Genomic DNA, 21,767 nt, shown 5'->3' with positions numbered 1-21,767 from the left:
TGTGGAGTGTAGCCATGTATGGAAGTGAAACATGGACGATAAATAGTTTGGACAAGAAGAGAATAGAAGCTTTCGAAATGTGGTGCTACAGAAGAATGATGAAAATTAGATGGATAGATCACATAACTAATGAGGAAGTATTGAATAGGATTGGGGAGAAGAGAAGTTTGTGGCACAACTTGACCAGAAGAAGGGATCGGTTGGTAGGACATGTTCTGAGGCATCAAGGGATCACTAATTTAGTATTGGAGGGCAGCGTGGAGGGTAAAAATAGTAGAGGGAGACCAAGAGATGAATACACTAAGCAGATTCAGAAGGATGTAGGTTGCAGTAGGTACTGGGAGATGAAGAAGCTTGCACAGGATAGAGTAGCATGGAGAGCTGCATCAAACCAGTCTCAGGACTGATGACCACAACAACAATAATTTCAAATTGTTCAATTGGCTCTGAGCACTATGGGACTCAACTTCTGAGGTCATCAGTCGCCTAGAACTTAGAACTACTTGAACCTAACCAACCTAAGGACATCACACACATCCATGCCCGAGGCAGGATTCGAACCAGCGACCGTAGCGGTCTCGCGGTTCCAAACTGTAGCGCCTACAACCGCACGGCCACTCCTGCCGGCAAATTTAATTTCTTTACCGGTTTCTGGCACTTTGTGCCCTTCCTTACAAAGTTATTCCTATTGTATTATTTGCGAGTGTCAACAATAAAGTGCGTAAAGGGCCATGGCATTTTGCTCTATGCTCCTTATTGTTGGCACCCGCAAATAATGCGGCGGGTATAACGATGCAAAGAAGGCTAAATTAATTATATGCAACTGGTTGCTTATTATTTCATTATAAGCAAGATCATATTGTTTTTATGCTCCAGAATTACGCGCATATTACCGGGTTCTATTCCAGCTACTGCTGGGGATTTTTCCTTGGCGGGCCGGCCGAAGTGGCCGTGCGGTTAAAGGCGCTGCAGTCTGGAACCGCAAGACCGTTACGGTCGCAGGTTCGAATCCTGCCTCGGGCATGGATGTTTGTGATGTCCTTAGGTTAGTTAGGTTTAACTAGTTCCAAGTTCTAGGGGACTAATGACCTCAGCAGCTGAGTCCCATAGTGCTCAGAGCCATTTGAGCCATTTTCCTTGGCGGGAGGCCTGGTACGCGCTACACTGAGCCGCTTGCGACCAACTGAGAAGTTACTGGATCGAGTAGCAGCGAATCGAAGGTCAAAAACCCCGACGACGACCAGAAGAGCAGTATGGCTGACAACTTGCTCCTGCGTGACACATCCGACGACGCCGTCGGCACAGGATGACATGGCGGTCGGTAGGGACCGGCTGGCCCACCTATCGCCAGAACGCAGAACTTTACTTTCTCGTTCTCTGTATAGTTTTAAGAAGCCACTGTGTTTCAGAGCAAATGGTTTCCTGTTAAACGTTGCATTTGTTCTAATTGTCCGATAAATGGACGTCTTCCTAAAGAAACGTTTTTTTCTCTAGTCTCCAACTGCGTTATATGTTACTGAAAACTATGAGGTGGTAGGTCTTGCTAGGCTCTAGACTCCAGCCATTGGGGCGAGCCGTAGTGCTAAGTAAGTGCTTTTAATTGAAGGTCTATTAGCAGACTACAGGGGCACAATCAAGACGTTGTTATCAGGTGTCTTACTGAGCCTACCGCACAGACGAAGCACGCTGTGTTCCTTGCTGCCCATTTTGCTCTCTCTGCTTCATTTCTACAAAGAAAAAACACATGTGGCTCCTTTAGGCTTTCAAGCTGTACTTCATTCCCGTATTCTCCTTACTTGGCACCCACTGACTTTTCCCTCTTTTCCTGGATGAAGGAACCATTACATTTCCGACATTTCCAGAGTGAACACGAGGGGGAAATTTTCTGAACAGCTAAAATGCAACTTCTGCTACCAAGGTCACCATCATGCCATTTGGAAAAATGTGTCGCATTAGAAGGTGAATATTGGAGATGAACCAACACCCTCACCAATTTTCTTAGGCACAGCTTGATTTTTGAAAGTCATAATTAAAACTTTCTGAGTAACTTTGTGAAGTGCACCGCCTGTAATAGTCGAATCTTTACTGCAGAGCATATCACCTTTAATGCATATTGCTACAAATATATGTTAACGTTTCTTTTCTTTCAGTATCGTATATAGAGTTTTATTTTAATAGCTACTTTCATCTACACACAAGCCATCTTCAGATCATAAAGAGACTCTTGTTTAGTGTGATTTCCACAACGGCCCACACATCGTTAATATATCTTTTATAATGACAACAATACAGAACGTAAGGGGAAATAAATTTACATCGTTCATAACCAATCAAACAGAGAGAAAGTCATAAAAGCCGTTATGCCGTTAAATTGTGTCAGTTCACAACTTTTAATGGAATACTGCGTGAGTTTTACTACTTTCCACCTGATTGGTTATGAAAGATGTGAAGTTATTTTACCTATACGTTCCGAATTGATGTTGTCAATTTAAGAAAGATTTTAACTATGTATTGAGCTGTTATGGCAAATACCCTAATAGAAAACGTTTCTACGATCTGAAGATGGCTTCTGTGATGCTGAAACTAACAGTCAAAACAAAAAGTTATTTGAAATTTCCTGGCAGATTAAAACTGTGTGCCGGATCGAGACTCGAACTCAGGATCTTTACCTATCGGAGGAAAGTGCTCTACAACTGAGCTACCCAAGCACGACTCACGCCCTGTCCTCACAGCTTTACCTCTGCCAGTACCTCGTCTCGTACCTTCCAAACTTTACAGAAGCTCTCCTGCGAACCTAGCAGATCTAGCACTCCTGAAAGAAAGGATATTGCAGAGACATGGCTTAGCCACAGCCTGGGGGATGTTTCTAGAATGATATTTTCACTCTGCAGCCGAGTCTGCGCTGCTTGGGTAGCTCCGTTTGTAGAGCACTTGCCTGCGAAAGCCAAAGGTCCCGAGTTCGAGTGTCGGCCCGGCACACAGTTATAATCTGCCAGGAAGTTTCGTATCAGCGCAAACTACGTTGCAGAGTGAAAATCTCATTCTGGAAACATCCCCCAGGCTGTGGCTAAGCCATGTCTCCGCAATATCCGTTATTTCAGGACTGCTAGTTCTGTAGGGTTTGCAGAAGAGCTTCCGTAAAGTTTGGAAGGTAGGAGGCGACGTACTGGCAGAAGTAAAGCTGTGAGGATGGGGCGTGAGTCGTGCTCGGGTAGCTCAGTTGGTAGAGAACTTCCCTGTGAAAGGCAAAGGTCCCGAGTTCGAGCCTCGGTCCAGCACACAGTTTTAATCTGCCAGGAAGTTTCGTATCAGCGCACACTCCGCTGCAGAGTGAAAATCTCATTCTGGAAAGAGTTATTTGTTTTTTTGACTTCGAGTATTTTCAATCATTAATATACAGATCGAATGTTTCCAACGTTGACAAGATCAGAAAACATGACACGTTAATGGCTTTGTGAGTCTCAACTCAGATGGAGACTCAAATAAGCGACAGTATCGGAATCAGTGCCGGTGCAGCGCTACGCGGGAGAGCCCAACATCCATCATGCCCCGCAGCCCGGAAGGTTCCAGTGGAGGGCGCGCTGCTATCCACTGGAGGAAAGCCCGCGACGGCGATTGAGATTCACTTGGAGCCCGGGCCGCCGCCCTGCTGAACCCCCCGACCCGCTGCCATCAGTCGCCGTTATTGCAGGCCTCTGGAGCGGCGATCCGATCTTTTTCCGCTTTGCGCTCTAATAAGATTCCCGCTGATCTGTGGATCTCTCAGGAATTCCGGAGAAGCTGCTCTATAAATCACGCGTTAATTTAAGACGTTTCTCCCGGAAAGCGGAACGGAGCTGCGACGTCGTCTCCGGAGAGAGAGAGAGAGAGAGAGAGAGAGAGAGAGAGAGAGGGAGAGAGAGAGAGAGGGAGAGAGAGAACGAGAGAACGGCCGGGATTTCGGCGAAATCGCACAGCTGCGACGCGATAAGGACAGGAACCGAAACAGAGAGAGAGAGAAGTGTGAGAGTGAGCGGGTCAGATGGATCCAGAGGCAGAGAGTTAGGGGAGGAGGTCACAGAGTATCTTCCACATGTCTGTATCTCTGCGCTTATCACGGTGCGTGTGCGGGCTTGCGAGTATGCGAGTGTGTATCCCCTCTATAGAAGAGTGGGACACTGAACGAAATCGTTGAACATGAATATGTGAAACACGACTGAGCGGCTTAACCAAGACAGGAAGTTTTGCACTCCAGCTATGGGGATCATTGATAGAGGAGGAGGATAGTTTCCAAATCTCAAAAATCTGAACATCGTTTGAAGACGTCGGTTTCATTATTCAACAGTCGACGTTTGGCCCTGCTGAGCCGTCCGTGGGTGATGCTCATTTGCTCCAGGACAAACACAGTTGAGACAGGTATTACTGGAATGTTTATAGGGTGTTTCGGCTGGCCGGGTAACCGCGTAGTCTCAGGCGTCTGGTCACGGTCCGCGCAGCTGCCCCCGTCGGCGGTTCGAGTCCTCCGTCGGGCATGTGTGTGTCTCTGTCGTCCTTATCGTAAGTTAGTTTAAGTTAGAATAAGTAGTGTATAAGCTTAGGGATCGATGACCTCAGCACTTTCGCCCCATAAGACCTTACCACAAATTTAATTTGATTCGGCTGCCTCTGCCTATGAGTTTTATGGAACCCACAACGCCTTCAAATATCATGCACAAGATTATCATATCCTCTCCTTCCCTACGCGCAAACTATTAGTCCTACACAAAACATAAACAAGACCTTACTGTAGGAAATTTAATGTCGTTAAATTTTCTACTCGGATACGTTTTCAAGAGGCCGTAGTTTTCAGAAATGGCTCTAAGCACTATGCGACTTAACATCTGAGGTCCCCTAGACTTAGAACTACTTAAACCTAACTAACCTAAGGACAGCACACACATCCATGCACGAGGCAGGATTCGAACCTGCGATAGTAGCAGCAACGCGGTTCCAGACTGAAGCGCCTAGAACCGCTCGGCCATAGCGGCTGGCCCGTAGTTTTCGAATTATTCAAGAAAAACGTACAAAACGACCTTCGAACGAGTTTCTTTAATAATTGGAAAACTGTGACCTCAAGCGAAAATGTATCCGCTCAAAATTTGACTACATTAAATTTGCTACATAAAGGTCTTGTTCATTTTTTTCTCTGGAAGTAACAATTTGCACGAAAAGTGAGCGAGAACGCATAAAAACTTTGGGTTTGGTTTTTAAGGTGTTGCGGGTTGAATAAAACCCATAGGTAGGAGCAGCTGTGTCCTGCTGTATAAACTGACGATCTCCCTCAATGTTCTGAAAAAAACACAATTGCTAAATACGATGGGACGTCAAGTAGCAAGTTACGTGTTACTGTGACAGGCCAAATAAACTTTTGTCGTATGCTGTACTACACTTCAGTGACATAGGTACACGATAGTTTTTTGAATATAGTAACCAACAATCCGTAAACAACGGTCGGAACTTTCTTCAATTATTCAACAACTGAAAGATAAAAATTTGCTCCTTGGTCATGGAGTCATTCGAGGAGCGCTGTGACTAATTCAATGAAAGTCTACTGTCGGTAGCGCGTAATTACCCAGATCAAGAGATCAAGAAATACTAGCTGGAGGGGACTTTAACCGACTATAGACTGGGACGTCTATGGAATTATTGCGGCGAGGTGGGGGGGGGGGGGGGGGGGAGGGGGTGCACACAGACAGATAGTCTTACGTTCTTATGAGGTACTTGAGAACACGTGTTCAGAAGCCTGTCTTGGGCCGCTAGCCGGTCGCTGTGGCCGAGCGGTTCTAGGCGCTTCAGTCCGGAATCGCGCAGCTGCTACGGTTGCAGGTTCGAATTCTGCCTCGGGCATGGATGTGTGTGTTGTCCTTGGGTTAGTTAAGGTTAAGTAGTTCTAAGTCTAGGAACTGATGACCTCACATGTTAAGTCCCATAGTGTTTAGAGCCATCTGAACCATTTGAGCAGCTAGTTCCGCAGCCCACACACAATGCAAGTACTCGTATCTTATACCTTGCAGTTTCAAACAAGGTGGACCTTATCACAGCTTCAGTACAGAGACGAGAATTTGTGATCATGACGTGATGTAGCACCTAGGGTTAGTTAAGTTAATAAATCAGTCAAGAGGGCTAGAGGAGTGTTTCTGCTAGAAAGAGCAGATGAGCAGTTCTTGGCATCTCATCTACTGAATTAACGTCACTTAGTTCCAGTAAGATTGACGTAGAGAAATTATCGGCTAAACAGATTGCATATAGTAGTCTGCAGACTATGTGGAGGTAAGTGGTTTAAGGACGGAAAAGATCCACCATGCTTTAATAACGAAATTCAGTGATGAGCAAGCAAAGACTGTTGCACTCTTATTTATAAAAGAACGCACAAATGGCGGCAGGCGAACGTTAGCAGAGATTCGTGCGTCTGTGAAAAGATCTGTGTGTGAATCATACAACTATCACCGTCATATCTCAGCAAAAGATCTGACCGAGAACGAGAGAAAATTCTCGTCCTATGTAATATCGCTAAGCGGTTCTATGGCTTCCATCCAGTGTGGTGTGACACTTGAAGACATCAAAACGAAAGCTGAAGTTTTAACTTCAATTCACGGAGGAGAATCGTACAAATATACCGTCGTCTGACCATCGAAGAGGCTGCCGTATGGATGTCATAGTTATAAACATCGTTGGCGCAGAGAAACAACGTAAAGAGTTCAAAACATAAGTCGCTAGGTCCGGATGGAATCCCAACTCGATTCTACCAAGAATGCCCTACGGCATTTGTCCATTATTTAGCTTACATTTACAGCGAATCTCTCACCCAGCGCAAAGTCACAAGTGACTGTAAAATAAGAGCACGTGACTCCTGCAATTAAGAAGGGTAAAAGAACGGACCCCCTAAATTACAGACCAGCGTCCATAACATCGGTTTGCTGCAGAGTCCTTGAACATGTTCTTAGTTCGAACACAAACTCTCTTGAGACAGAGAAGCTTATATTCACGAATCAGGACCGTTTTAAAAAACACCTCTCGTGCGATACTCAACTTGCCCTTTTCTCTCGTGATATACTGTGAACCATTGATGAAGGGCTACAGGCAGATTGCAAATGCGCGTGTCCAGGTTTCAGAAAAGCATTTGACACGGTACCTCACTGCAGACTTTAAAGGAAGGTATGAGCTTATGGAATAGGTTCCCTGTTATGTGTGTGCCTCGAAGACTTTTTAAGTAACAGGACCCAATACGTGCTTAGGTGGTGAGGGTTCATGAGAGACAAACATATCGTCTGGAGTGCCCCGGAGAAATGACCTGGCAGGCAGGGTGGGCACCAATTTGGGGTTGCTTGCTGATGATCCTGTAGTGTACGGTAAGGTGTCGAAGTTGAGTGACTGTAGGAGGATACAAGATGGTTCAAAGTGTAAGTAGGCTGTTTAGGTTTTTTTATCGGTAACGCCACGTAGAGCTCTGTATGAAAATCACTGGCTGTGCTGTGTGCAGTCCGTGGTTGGTTTGCATTGTTGGAATATTTGCTATTGTAGTGTTGGGCAGCTGGATGTGAACAGCGCGTAGCGTTGCGCAGTTGGAGGTGACCCGCCAGCAGTATATAGACTTTTGAACATTATTAAGGTAAATACATTGTTTGTTCTCTATCAAAATCATTCATTTGCTAACTATGCCTATCAGTAGTTAGTCCCTTCAGTGGTTAGAATCTCTTATTTAGCTGGCAGTATTGGCGCTCGCTGTATTGCAGTAGTTCGAGTAACGAAGATTTTTGTGAGGTAAGTGATTCGTGAAAGGTATAGGTTATTGTTAGTCAGAGCCATTCTTTTGTAGGGATTACTGAAAGTCAGATTGCGTTGCGCTAAAAATATTGTGTGTCAGTTTAGTGAATGTCTGAGTACGTTCAGTTTTGCTTAGCTGTTTGAAAATCAAATAACATAAGATGTTTATCAGCACAGTAATTCATTAATTTTTCTAAGACGACTGCTGCGCAAGCACCTTTTCACGTATGCGTACACCATCATTATTCCACCACGCAAACAATTGGGGTTACAAATGGTTCAAATGGCTCTAAGCACTATGGGACTTAACATCTGTCGTCAGTCCCCTAGACTTATAACTACTGGAACCTAACTAACCTAAGAACATCACACGCATCCATGCCCGAGGCAGGATTCGAACCTGCGATCATAGCAGCAGCGCGGTTCCGACTGAAGCGCCTAGAGCCGCTCGGCGACAGCAGCCTTCGATACGAGATGAATTAGAGAAAATTTAAAGTTGACGATGTCATGAATGGAGCTGGCTCTAAATATAGGATTTGTAAGTGATGCGGATGAGTAGAAGAAACAAACCCGTAATGTTAAGTTATAGCATTAGAAGTGTCCACTTGACACTGTCACATCGTTCGTGTATCTGGGCGTAGCGTTGTAAAGCGGTATGTAATGGGACGGGCATGCGACGACTGTCGTAGAGAAGGCGAATGGTCGACTATGGTTTATTGGGAGAATTTGGGAAAGTGTGGTTCATCTGCAGTGGAGACTGCAATATGAGACGCTAGGAAGAACGATTCTTGAGTACTGCTCGAGAGTTTGGAATCCGTATCAGGTCGGATTAAAGGAGGAAGACATCAGAACAACTCAAAGGCGAGCTGCCAGATTTGTTAGCGGTGGGTTTGACCAAACCGTGAGTGTTACGGAAATGCTTCGGAAACTCAAATGGGAATCCCTGGAAGGAAGGCAATTTGTTTTCCGAGAAACACTGCTGAAAAAATTTAGAGAACTGGCATTTGACTCTGACTGCAGAACTATTCTGCTACCGCCAACATAAATTTCGCGTAAGAACCACGAAGATAAGATACGAAAAATTAGGACTCACAGATGTAAATAGACAGTCGCTTTTAATTAGCTGTGTTTGGTGTGGAACGGGAAAGGACATGACTAGTAATGGTATACGGTACCCTCCGCCACGCACCGTACGGTCTCCTGCAGAGTACGTATGTAGATGTAGACGTGAACGTCTTTCTCGTTGGAAAGTCTCTTTCTCTCCAGGTGTACCTCAAGCTTGCCTAAAAGACAGAAGTTCACATGACTGCGGCCTTGATCGAATTGTTGGCACCATTTGACAATGGCTGGATACGACACTGCATTTGGTTCACATAGCGTCAGCATTTCACAATGAATCTTTATACTCAGTAATATCACAAATTGAGTCCGCCTTGATGCAAAACATCGTGTTATTTATTTCTTTACTATGGGGTAATAAAGAAATAAACAAATAACACGGTGTTTTGCATCAAGGCGGACTCAGTTTGTGATATTACAGTTTTTCTGTGCAAACAGGGACCAAATGGAAGAGTTCCAAGATAATATTATTGAATCTTTATACTCTTTAGAAGTATTGCTCACAGGAAGTATACCGTCCCATGTGTGGTGTCTAGGAATCCTGCGTACTAGGTTAGCCAGAAGAACATTCAAAAAAATGGTATTAATGAGTTTTAGTAAGAAAAGAAACGATACTTAATTTGCAATTACACAGATTTACCGCTAGCAAAGGGCGACACACGAAATAATGAATCTTCTTCAGTAAAACAATTCCAAGCCCGTGCTACATAGATAGTACAAGCGAAGTCACTCGCGTTGACGCTGCTATACAACTGCCTAATCTTGAAGCTGCTATTCAACTGGGGCGTCACCAGTTGGTCGCAGTCCTCTTCACACAGGGGCCGCTGCCAGCGCGTTTTCGTCCTGGATGGAGGTCCGGTCAGCGTGAGATTGGCTGACTTCTTCTCAGAGGCGTCTTCTCTCTTGCGTTTCCGAATGGCGTGCTGGCATTTGACTTTACGCTGTAACATTCCTCCTCCTCACAGCGACGGACAGTCTTCGTATACGGCGGCGGAGACAGGAGCATAGACAGACTGATGGACTGGAAGCTGTGGCTGCAGGGGGCGTCAGACATCCAGTCATCGGCGCGCGGGATTAGCAGAGCGGTCTGAGGCGCTGCAGTCATGGACTGTGCGGCTGGGCCCGGCGGAGGTTCGAGTCTTCAAATGGCTCTGAGCACTACGCGACTTAACTTCTGTGGTCATCAGTCGCCTAGAACTTAGAACTAATTAAACCTAACCAACCTAAGGACAACACACACATCCATGCCCGAGGCAGGATTCGAACCTGCGACTGTAGCGGTCGCTCGGTTCCGGACTGTAGCGCCTAGAACCGCACGGCCACTCCGGCCGGCTTCGAGTCCTCCCTCGGGCATGGGTGTGTGTGTTTGTCCTTAGGATAATTTAGGTTAAGCAGTGTGTAAGCTTAGGGACTGATGACCTTAGAAGTTAAGTCCCATAAGATTTCACACACACACACACTTCCAGCCATATCCCGCCATCCGGCCTTCGCTCAGAAAGGGTACCCATACACCTCCTGAGGTCCATAATAAGATAATAAGACGTAGAAGGCGTCGGCTGCTGCGGCGTGGGCAAGTCCAGCTCCATCGGTAGGACGAGACGAGGCGGAGGAGGCGAAGGCTCCGTCTCCATGCGGACATCCCGCGGTACCGTGATGAAACACTCTGGCGGTGCTGTGGCCACGCTGTCCTCGGGATCCCTGAACCTGGGGGAAGAGATACAGAAGGGTCAACGTGCACGTGACAGCGGCGAATTTGACTGTGATGTCAGCGCTGCAATCCGTCTGGGCCTGAAATGAGGTACATGCTTGTGGCAAGTCGACCAAAGATCTCGCCTCTCGCCAACTCTCCGCTGCCGCTAAATACCTTGAAAAACACAATATCATGCAGCGCGAAGCGACACTTGCTATCTTCCTTCGGCGCCGGATGCTGAGAAGGGTGGAGCAGATGGAACAGTGTCGATGGCGGCGGTCGTGAGTCTACGATTCATTTGGCTTACTCCGAGACTACGCGATGTAATATGCTCGTCTATTAAGTAGATGATCGTTTCACCGTCTTTTTACTTCATGGTAGCGGTTAAGATTTTTCTGCATAAAGACGGTTTTCAGTAAATAGTTAACATTTACATCACTTAAAATAGAGCTGAGTGTTGTTTCGAAGGATTACTCTTCCTGGCTATTTTAACCCTGACGTTACCCATCAATCTACATCTACATCTACATCCATACTCCGCAAGCCACCTGATGGAGTGTGACGGAGGGTACCTCTATCGGTTCTCCCTTCTATTCCAGTCTCGTATTGTTCGTGGAAAGAAGAATTGTCGGTATGCTTCTGTGTGGGCTCTAATCTCTCTGATTTTATCCTCATGGTCTCTTCGCGAGATATACGTAGGAGGGAGCAATATACTGCTTGACTCTTCGGTGAAGGTATGTTCTCGAAACTTTAACAAAAGCCCGTACCGAGCTACTGAGCGTCTCTCCTGCAGAGTCTTCCACTGGAGTTTATCTGTCATCTCCGTAATGCTTTCGCGATCACTAAATGATCCTGTAACGGAGCGCGCTGCTCTCCGTTGGATCTTCTCTATCTCTTCTATCAACCCTATCTGGTACGGATCCAACACTGCTGAGCAGTATTCAAGCAGTGGGCGAACAAGCGCACTGTAACCTACTTCCTTTGTTTTCGGATTGTATTTCCTTATGATTATTCCAACGAATCTCAGTCTGCCATCTGCTTTACCGACGATCAACTTTATATGATCATTCCATTTTAAATCTATCCTGATGCGTACTCCCAGATAATTTATGCAATTAACTGCTTCCAGTTGCTGACCTGCTATTTTGTACCTAATTGATAAGGAATCTTTCTTTCTATGTATTCGCAGCACATTACACTTGTCTACATTGAGATTCAATTGCCATTCCATGCACCATGCGTCAATTCGCTGCAGATCCTCCTGCATTTCAGTACAATTGTCCATTGTTACAATCTCTCGATACACCACAGCATCATCTGCAAAGAGCCTCAGTGAACTTCCGATGTCATCCACAACGTCATTTATGTATATTGTGAATAGCAACGGTCCTATGACACTCCCCTGCGGCACACCTGAAATCACTCCTACTTCGGAAGACTTCTCTCCATTCAGAATGACATGCTGCGTTCTGTTATCTACGAACTCTTCAATCCAATCACACAATGGGTCTGATAGTTCATATGCTCTTACTTTGTTCATTAAACGACTGTGGGGAACTGTATCGAACGCCTTGCGGAAGTCAAGAAACACGGCATCTACCTGTGAACCCGTGTCTATGGCCCTCTGAGTCTCGTGGACGAATAGCGCGAGCTGGGTTTCACACGATCGTCTTTTTCGAAACCCATGCTGATTCCTGCAGTAGATTTCTAGTCTCCAGCAAAGTCATTATACTCGAACATAATACGCAGTCCAAAATTCTACAACTTATCGGCGTTAGAGGTATAGGTCTATAGTTGTGCACATCTGTTCGACGTCCCTTCTTGAAAACGGGGATGACCTCTAACCTTTTCCAATCCTTCGAAACGCTACGCTCTTCTGGAGACCTACCGTACACCGCTGCAAGAAGGGGGGCAACTTCCTTCGCGTAGTCTGTGTAAAATCGAACTCGTATCTCATCAGGTCCAGCGGCCTTTCCTCTTTTGAGCGACTTTAATTGTTTCTCTATCCCTCTGTCGTCTATTTCGACATCTACCAGTTTGTCATCTGTGCGACAATGTAGAGAAGGAATTACAGTGCAGTCTTCCTCTGTGAAACAGCTAGGCCCTGCAGCCTAGACGTTTGGAGAACTCAATCATTCAGATCCATTTTAGTGCCACAGTGGCAAAAGAACTAGCTAGTTATGTGCAGGCAATTCCTTTGTAGCTGGGTGTAAAAGATGTATCAGAGATTGCTAGCTATCAAGTCTTCAAATACAACAGCCGTTCATATTCTATTTACCATCTCTGCTTTATGTGTAGCTATGCACGATTTCTCCTCTCTGCAATATTCAACGGGCCTTTGTAGAGTGTAAATGAGATCAATGAAATACCATATTATTTGTGGGTATACTGTCCAGCTAGGAAAAGCTTTACTCTCAAATTCCAGTTGGTGCTGGTTCAGCCTCATGTCGTGTCAGCTAGCGAACATCACCCAAAGGATAAAGTATCTTAGGAACGCTAAGGATTTTGCCCACGCTCCTTTCCGTCATCTCTCATAGTGAAAAGCAGCAGTGGCAGAAACGTCTGAATATTTCACAAGATGAAGTGGTTGCAAACCGACGTTAATGTTGCTGCACCCTATAACTGCCATGACTGTCAGTGCGCATATACAGGGTCTCTCAGACCTTTTGGGTCAAATTGAAACAGGTGGTTGTGGGCTCACTGCTTCGAATACAACCGAGATAGGGAACCGATTAACGGACTTGCATATTTACAGGGCGATTCAAAAAGAATACCACAACTTTAAAAATGTGTATTTAATGAAAGAAACATAATATAACCTTCTGTTATACATCATTACAAAGAGTATTTAAAAAGGTTTTTTTTCACTCAAAAACATGTTCAGAGATGTTCAATATGGCCCCCTCCAGACACTCGAGCAATATCAACCCGATACTCCAACTCGTTCCACACTCTCTGTAGCATATCAGGCGTAACAGTTTGGATAGCTGCTGTTATTTCTCGTTTCAAATCATCAATGGTGGCTGGGAGAGGTGGCCGAAACACCATATCCTTAACATACCCCCATAAGAAAAAATCGCAGGGGGTAAGATCAGGGCTTCTTGGAGGCCAGTGATGAAGTGCTCTGTCACGGGCTGCCTGGCGGCCGATCCATCGCCTCGGGTAGTTGACGTTCAGGTAGTTACGGACAGATAAGTGCCAATGTGGTGGCGCTCCATCCTGCTGAAATATGAATTGTTGTGCTTCTTGTTCGAGCTGAGGGAACAGCCAATTCTCTAACATCTCCAGATACTGTAGTCCAGTTACAGTACCACCTTCGAAGAAAAAGGGACCAAAAACTTTATTGGCTGAAATGGCACAGAAAACGTTCACCTTAGGCGAGTCACGTTCATACTGAGTTGTTTCCCGCGGATTCTCAGTGCCCCATATACAGACATTTTCCTGTGCTGCGAACAAATGCTTGCTGGATGCGTGCTACATTTTCATCACTCGTTCTCGGCCGTCCAGAACTTTTCCCTTTGCACAAACACCCATTCTCTGTAAACTGTTTATACCAACGTTTAATACACCACCTAGCAGGAGGTTTAACACCGTACTTCGTTCGAAATGCACGCTGAACAACTGTCGTCGATTCACTTCTGCCATACTCAATAACACAAAAAGCTTTCTGTTGAGCGGTCGCCATCTTAGCATCAACTGACGCTGACGCCTAGTCAACAGCGCCTCAAGCGAACAAATGTACAACTAAATGAAACTTTATAGCTCCCTTAATTTGCCGACAGATAGTGCTTAGCTCTGCCTTTTGTCGATGCAGAGTTTTAAATTCCTAAAGTTGTGGTATTCTTTTTGAATCACGCTGTATTGTGTTATGGGCATACACAGCGTACACTGCATAACAACAACGCTGCTCGTAGTAGCTGTTCAAAGTGACGACCGCCACCTCAGTGCGGTGCATGACGAGGCCGCATGAAATTCCGCAGCACTCTTTCAAAGTCCCCTCTCGTTGTGTTCATATACCAATGTCTTGACGTAACACCCGAGGAAAAATTCCAGACGTGTGAGATCTGGCCATCGCGGTGGCCATGGGTCAGGACCTCTCTTTCCAATCCAATGATGAAGGCACGTGCCATGGATGCTTCACAAGCTGTCTTAGGCAATGCGCAAATGAGACCAACGATAGTGGTGTGCGTGCGGCGTGCATTAATGGGCCCGTGCTAAGCTTGCAGTCATTACATGGTACATGTGTTATGAGCTAAGATGTGTGCAGTGTGCCTGTTTGGTGGTCGGGGATGTACGTTGTTTATCACGCAATGTCTCTTCTAGTGTACAACAGACATCCGGGATATGTGCGACAGTGAAGCAGAACGGAATGCACCTCCGCAATACGTAGATTGAAACGCGGTCGACGCTTTCATGAATTACTATGAGCTACATTTTTGCTATACGACCTAGGCTGTGTATCCTTATAACACAATAAATATGCATTTCCGACGATTGGTTCCCCATCTCAATACATCGGTTGTGGATCCACTATCAACCAAAATGTTTGAGACTGTAATTTGCGCGTGGGGCACACAACACTCGTTAAAGCCTGTACTATGGTAAGTGAGCGGGGTTCACCTTATGAGAAAGGGTTTTCGTATAGATATCGACCGCGTGTAGCTGTATGGTGGCAAATCAGACTTATACCCACTCTGTAATAACAATGATCCGTCGAGCAAGTTCGAAATGCAATTTCACGTCAATATGGACCAAAAGTGTTGTGACTTGGCAAGACAGCCAAGTCACAATGAGAGGAAGCCGAAAGGCACGCGCTTAAACTCACGCAGGCTGGCGTGAGGTCTGAAACAGGATACGTAATGAATGCTATAAAGAAAAGTACGTAGCTGCTGGAATACTTAACTTTAATCCACAATTGGTGAACATTGGTCTTGTTGATACAGTATTATCATATCAATATAACTTGGTGACGGCGCCTTGCTAGGTCGTAGCAATTGACTTAGCTGAAGGCTATGCTAACTATCTTCTCGGCAATTGAGAGCGTAATTCTCAGTGAACCTTTCCTAGCAAAGTCGGCTGTACAACTGGGGCGAGTGCTAGTAAGTCTCTCTAGACCTACCGTGTGGTGGCGCTCGGTCTGCTATCACTGACAGTGGCGACACGCGGGTCCGTCGTATACTAATGGACCGCGGCCGATTTAAAAGCTACCACCTAGCAAGTGTGGTGTCTGGCGGTGACACCACAAAAAGCAACACTAAAGATGCTACCAATTTGATAATAATACGCTCGCCAGTCTCATTAGGCATTAACTGAGTTTCTTCCCTGTACAATTTGGTATATATTCATGCAAAACAACACGTAGTAACACTGCGTAATATAGTAGAATTTTAGAACCAGAAAATCTATTGAACTGATAGTTTCACGTTCTGTACTGATATGGAAAAACCATGAATACATAACACTACACTATAATGTATACTACAAAACTTTATACTGTCTATTAATCTGATTAAAATCGGGCATAGGTTACCCTAGAAATATCACTTTCGTGCCACACACAAAATGTCAATTTTGATAAAGATAAAACACTGATAAATTTTGACTTTTATATTGACTTTAACTTTTGCTGGTCAAACCAATTTAGAACACTTCAGAATTCAAATGAATAAAAAAGGGGGGAGGGGGGCCTGAAACTGTTATGATCACTGTATTAAAAAAATGATTACTGAATTTATTATGCGCTCAAGATTTCCAGGATATAAGTTACTACTCTTTTCATCTTATTTACTGCTCATTTAAATACCTTTATATCTGTCTCGAAATAATTAAACTTCATTACTATATCAATATTAAAGTTATCTTTCAACTTCGTTAGACTTTCGTTAGTCATTTACTGGTTCATTAACGAAACATTTATTCAAACACCATTCTAACATAGCTAGTTCTGCAAATAATTATTATTAACACAAATTTTAATTTTCACTTTTGGGACACTCGGATTGCACAACATTTGGAAAGGACCCTGTGTAGGTTAGTTGTGAGGATAATTAAATGATGTGAAAGTTCTGGTAAAATTTAGGTTATTATTGCACAGTTCACTCTCTGATCCATACGAGTACAGTACTAAAAGTTTCAACCTGCTTGTATCGATGCGGCGGTTGGCGGGCGGCGAGATGGCGAGGCACAGAGCACACATACAATCACAGCTATGGCTCTTGATGTATCGGCACTTTAATTCTTCTTAGCGTCGCAATACTTTTCCATTTAGTGGCTATGGAATTTTGCCATGCTATGTGGGCGTTGGAACGGCATACCCGAGGCTCAATGAAACTACGTCTTCCAGGAGAGCCTCCTCGCTCCAGAAAGTGTTGCTCGAACCAGTGCCGAACTCCAACTACCACTGCTGAGCCCGTTGTGCCATGCAGTGCCCGTGTGCATTTTCCCGCGCTCGCTTTCCATCCACCTTTTACCGCTCCCTTACAGACAGGGTATTCACCCGAGGTTTTGCATTCTACATATCCTAGCACATTGCCTGCGTATGGACCAAGCGCACAGCTACAGTTTCAAACATCTTACAACAGTTTCAACATTTGTTACATTTCAATTCCATTACAATATTGCTTGACATTTGACATAAACATTAATATTCACATTGAAACTTATTTACAGTTTTCTTATCATAATGGCATGAAACAAAAAAAAAAAAAATGAAATCAGAACATCAATTACACAAGTTTACCGAAAATTCAGAAGAAAAAAATTACTTATATGTACAATAGTACAGCGTCGTTGTTGTTACAAGATGACCTGTATCGTTTCTGTTCTATTTGACTGGTCGTCGAACCTTCCGCGCGCCATGCAGGCATTAGTCCCGCCAGTTGGACGTGAGTAGAAGTTTTTCATCAACACCGAGCTAGTTTCCTTGCATCACCTGGCTGTTTACCATGTAGTTACACGTCAGGCCCACAGCGTCTGGGGACGCCAAGCAGCCGACAGGCAGACTAACTGTAGCAGCAGAGAGATGTCAGCAGGGCACTGTTTCGCTACGTCAGGTCACGTGCCCTCGCAGAGCCACGCGGATATCCATCCGCGCCCGACTATTTAGGCCACTGCCGGACCATGATACGTCAGTTATGGCCTACAACTCAAGTCGGCAATATCAGTAGTTCCGTCCGGCCGCGGTTCTATCCCAGCGCTGTAAGTTGTACCAGCGGTTTCGCCTCAGAGATCTCCGCCGACAGACCTGATCCTCACCACTGGCACGTAGCCGTCATAGGCTGGCAGCATCGGCCCAGAAACGTCCCTGGTCGCCACGGCTCCACCTACCACGACTCTGGTTCAAAATGGTTCAAATGGCTCTGAGCACTATGGGACTTAACATTTGAGGTCATCATTCTCCTAGACTTAGAACTACTTAAACCTAACTAACCTAAGGACATCACACACATCCATGCCCGAGCGTAGCAGCGGCGCGGTTCCGGACTGATGCGCCTAGAACCGCTCGGCCACAACGGCCGGCCACGACTCTGGTGTTCGTCCTGTAGGCACGTCACAGAAGAGATATTTCTGTTGTGTGTAGTTGTGTTGATATTCATCCAAGGACATTGTTAATAGAGTTTTGGTTCTCTAAATAGACAGTTATTATTTTAAAGTGTCTTTGATCACTCTTCAGTACGAGGATGCGCTTTGCTTCATGTTGTTGTTAGGCTGGATGTGGAAGTAACAAGGCGTAGGCATAACGCTTTCTGCGAAGACATACGGAGAATACGTAGCAATGTAGCACATTTACTGGCATGCTTCAGGATATTTTTGAAAAATTAAAGCTTAATCTTTAGTGCACCCCCGAAACAGTCCCAACACTTGAATGCCACGGAATATCGCGATTCGCTGCCATACTACGAGACTGCCTGTTTCTTGCCAATACGCATCACCCTATCTCCTGCCCTCTTACATGCTAACCATTATAATGCACAAAGACGAATGCGTGCATGCAAGGACAAGTCTGAAATGAAAGCCAAAAATAAACGAAGAGAGATTTGGTACTTAAGGTAGGTGAATAATTTCGAATTATAATTTTCTGTGAACATTATTAACTCTAAATCGTCTGATTTTTATACCAGTAACAACGTAAGACAAAACATTTGGCTTGAGAGTGCACTGAACACAGCAGGAATGAAACCCACCTAAGAATTGTGCTTAACACCGTGTTCCAGTAGCTATACTGAAGAGTTACTGAAAACAAAATAAAGAAGGTCGAAGAATCATGGGGAAATAAAGACAGACATTATATAAAAGAAAAGCCAATTTACAAAGTTTTAGGAAAACTATTTGACAAATTCAGCTAAGAAATCTCCGTAAATGACGGGTAAAAAATCGTTCTTCAACAGTGAAATAGTAGAGACAAGTGACCAGTGGGAAAAAAAATTCTCTACGTCGTAGATTTCTGTGCTTCAATAGATAATACTGGCAGTAGTAACATTTTGTGATTTTCATTACAAAAAGGAGGAACAGCAGAAGACTACCAAACGACAAAGTGTCCGAATCATGAAGGAAAGGCAAAGGAGATGCGTCAGAACACTTCCTCTTCTGTCATTTTGGTTATTACGGTCTCTGTATTGGGCCAGAACAAGAGATTATTCTTCTTCATAGCACGAACCAGTGAAAGTGTTCCTGCTGCTATTCGCCGTTATTTTCAAAACTGCGCGTTGCTAGTATGTGGTAGAGGTAATATTATGTTGGTCAGGAGTCATATCAGCTAATAACGTTAATACACAGAAAAAGCAGTTTACTATAATTTCCTTCATTGCACCAAAACTTGGCACGATACGCAGCAATTCATAGCCCTCCTATATTACCGAGTCAGCGGTGGATATTACCATTAGACACAAACCATCATGGTTCACACTGCTCGCCCGGCTAGCCATGCGCTCTAACGCTGCTTCCCGAGCGGGAAGGCGTACTGGTCCCCGGCACGAATCCGCCCGGAAGATTAGTGTCGAGGTACGGTATGCGGGCCGGCCTGTGGATGGTTTTTAAGGCGGTTTTCCATCTGCCTTGGCGAATGCGGGCTGGTTCCCCTTATTCCTCCTCAGTTACACTGTGTCGGTGACCGCTGCGCAAACACCTTTTCACGTATGCGTACACCATCATTATTCCACCACGCAAACAATTGGGGTTACAAATGGTTCAAATGGCTCTGAGCACTATGGGACTTAACGTCTGAGGTCATCAGTCCCCTAGAACTTAGAACTACTTAAACCCAACTAACCTAAGGACATCACACACATGCATGAGCGAGGCAGGATTCGAACCTGCGACCGTAACGGTCGCGTGGTTCCAGGCTGTAGTGCCTAGAACCGCTCGGCCACTGCGGCCGGCAATTGGGGTAACACTCGGCTGGTATTAGACATTCCTAGAAGGGGGTGGGGGGGGTGGGGAGGGGTTCATTTGAATTGGTAAATCTGCACAAAAGTAATATTTCTGAAATATAATTCAACAAAGCAAATAAATACATAATTCCGTTACGAAATACGGGTGAATGAATTTCTGTGAGCGCACGTAGCGTTTCAGAGTTTAAATTAACTGCCCCTAAAAGTGCACTGTACATCAGTGAAGTAATCGGTAGCTGTTCTCCAAACGAATCTACAAACTCGCGACAATGCTCGGGACACGCGGCAGCAGAACTTCCGCTCCGCAACGAGGCGCCCGCTGTTTCTGGAACGGCCCTCAGCTCGGCTGTCAGATAAATCACCAAAGGCCGTAACGGACGCTAATCGGATTTGGCTGCTGCGCGAGTTGTACTTTCTTTCACCGCGGTTCCATTCTGCTGGAGATAAGATGTTTGGGCGCGCCTCGGAGAGGAGATAAAACAACAGCACCCTGTTCCCGAGAAACTGATTTCTTCCCCTCAGAATACTTCATAGTAGGAGCTCTTCCTGCGGTTGAGCACTTCATTTCCACAATCTCTCTGACTGCATCCATTTCGCGGATGTAGAAGAATGTGGAAGACTTTCTTCTCAGAAGAAATTCTTTATCCTTGCTTTAATGATCGCGGTTGGATCATGTAACTTAAGTGCTAACCATTGTATTGTATTAAATCGGGGACCTAGAAACGACGGAGAGGCTTCGCCTCGGCGTATCCCTCAATGGTTCACAACAGGCCACAGCAGTCCACCCACCCCACCGCCGCCCCGCACCAAACCCAGGGTCACTGTGCGGTTCGGCCCCCAGTGCCCCCCCCCTACCCCCCCTGGGAACGTCACTCATCAGACGAGTGTAACCTTTGGGGTCAAATTAAACGAGGCAATAGTGAATCCACAAAACCGAATATACTGAGATAGGGAACCAATGGCCGGAAACGCATATTTGTTGCATTATGGACATACACGCAGAAAACCGCATAACAACAACAAAGCTCATAGTAATTGTTAAAAGCGGCGACCACCAGTCACAGTGTATGTATTGCAACGACGCATGCAGTTTATGCTGCACTGTCAAAGAGCCCAGGTGCTTGCTGTACACTGGATGAAGCAGCGAGTCATAAACAGCGTACACCCCTGATCACCAAACAGGCATACTGTACACAACTTAGCTCATAGGACATGGGTCATGTGACGACCGTACGTATCGCATCAACGCATTACCCTGTGCCGCACGGACATCACTATCCCTGGTATCAGTTGTCCATCGCATCAGACAGCTTGTGTCCACAGTGAGGTGTGTTACTTTGTACAGTGCATCACGTTTAGGCTAACTCCTCACGAGAGTTGGCAAACATGCAATTAATGTAAGGTGCAGCAGGATGTAGTGCCCATAAACCAGCACGATTTTACAGAGAACGCTTCCCCACCAGATATCATCCTAATTGGAAGAAGTTTGCCTCCATGGATACCAACCTACGAGAGACGGATCGTTCGCCCCACAGATAGTCGGCCAAGTTTCCTGCCAAAGATTTTTCACAACAGCAGACTTTGAAGAGATGGATCGGGTGTCCGACCCTCCAGCAATAAGCCCCCATCAACTCGCCCGTGAAACGTTCACTTCGTAGGATACAGTGTGGAGAGTACTGATGGAATTGGTATTACACCCCTATTTTAAAGAACGTATGCAACCACTGGCATCAACACATTTTGAGCACCGCGTTCATGTCTGTCGGTGGGTTATCCACCGCAGTGCT

The sequence above is a fragment of the Schistocerca serialis genome, chromosome 2, assembly GCF_023864345.2.
Source record: "Schistocerca serialis cubense isolate TAMUIC-IGC-003099 chromosome 2, iqSchSeri2.2, whole genome shotgun sequence".
NCBI lineage: Eukaryota > Metazoa > Arthropoda > Insecta > Orthoptera > Acrididae > Schistocerca > Schistocerca serialis.
The sequence above is the reverse complement of the archived record's forward strand: the minus strand, read 5'-3'. Positions refer to the sequence as shown.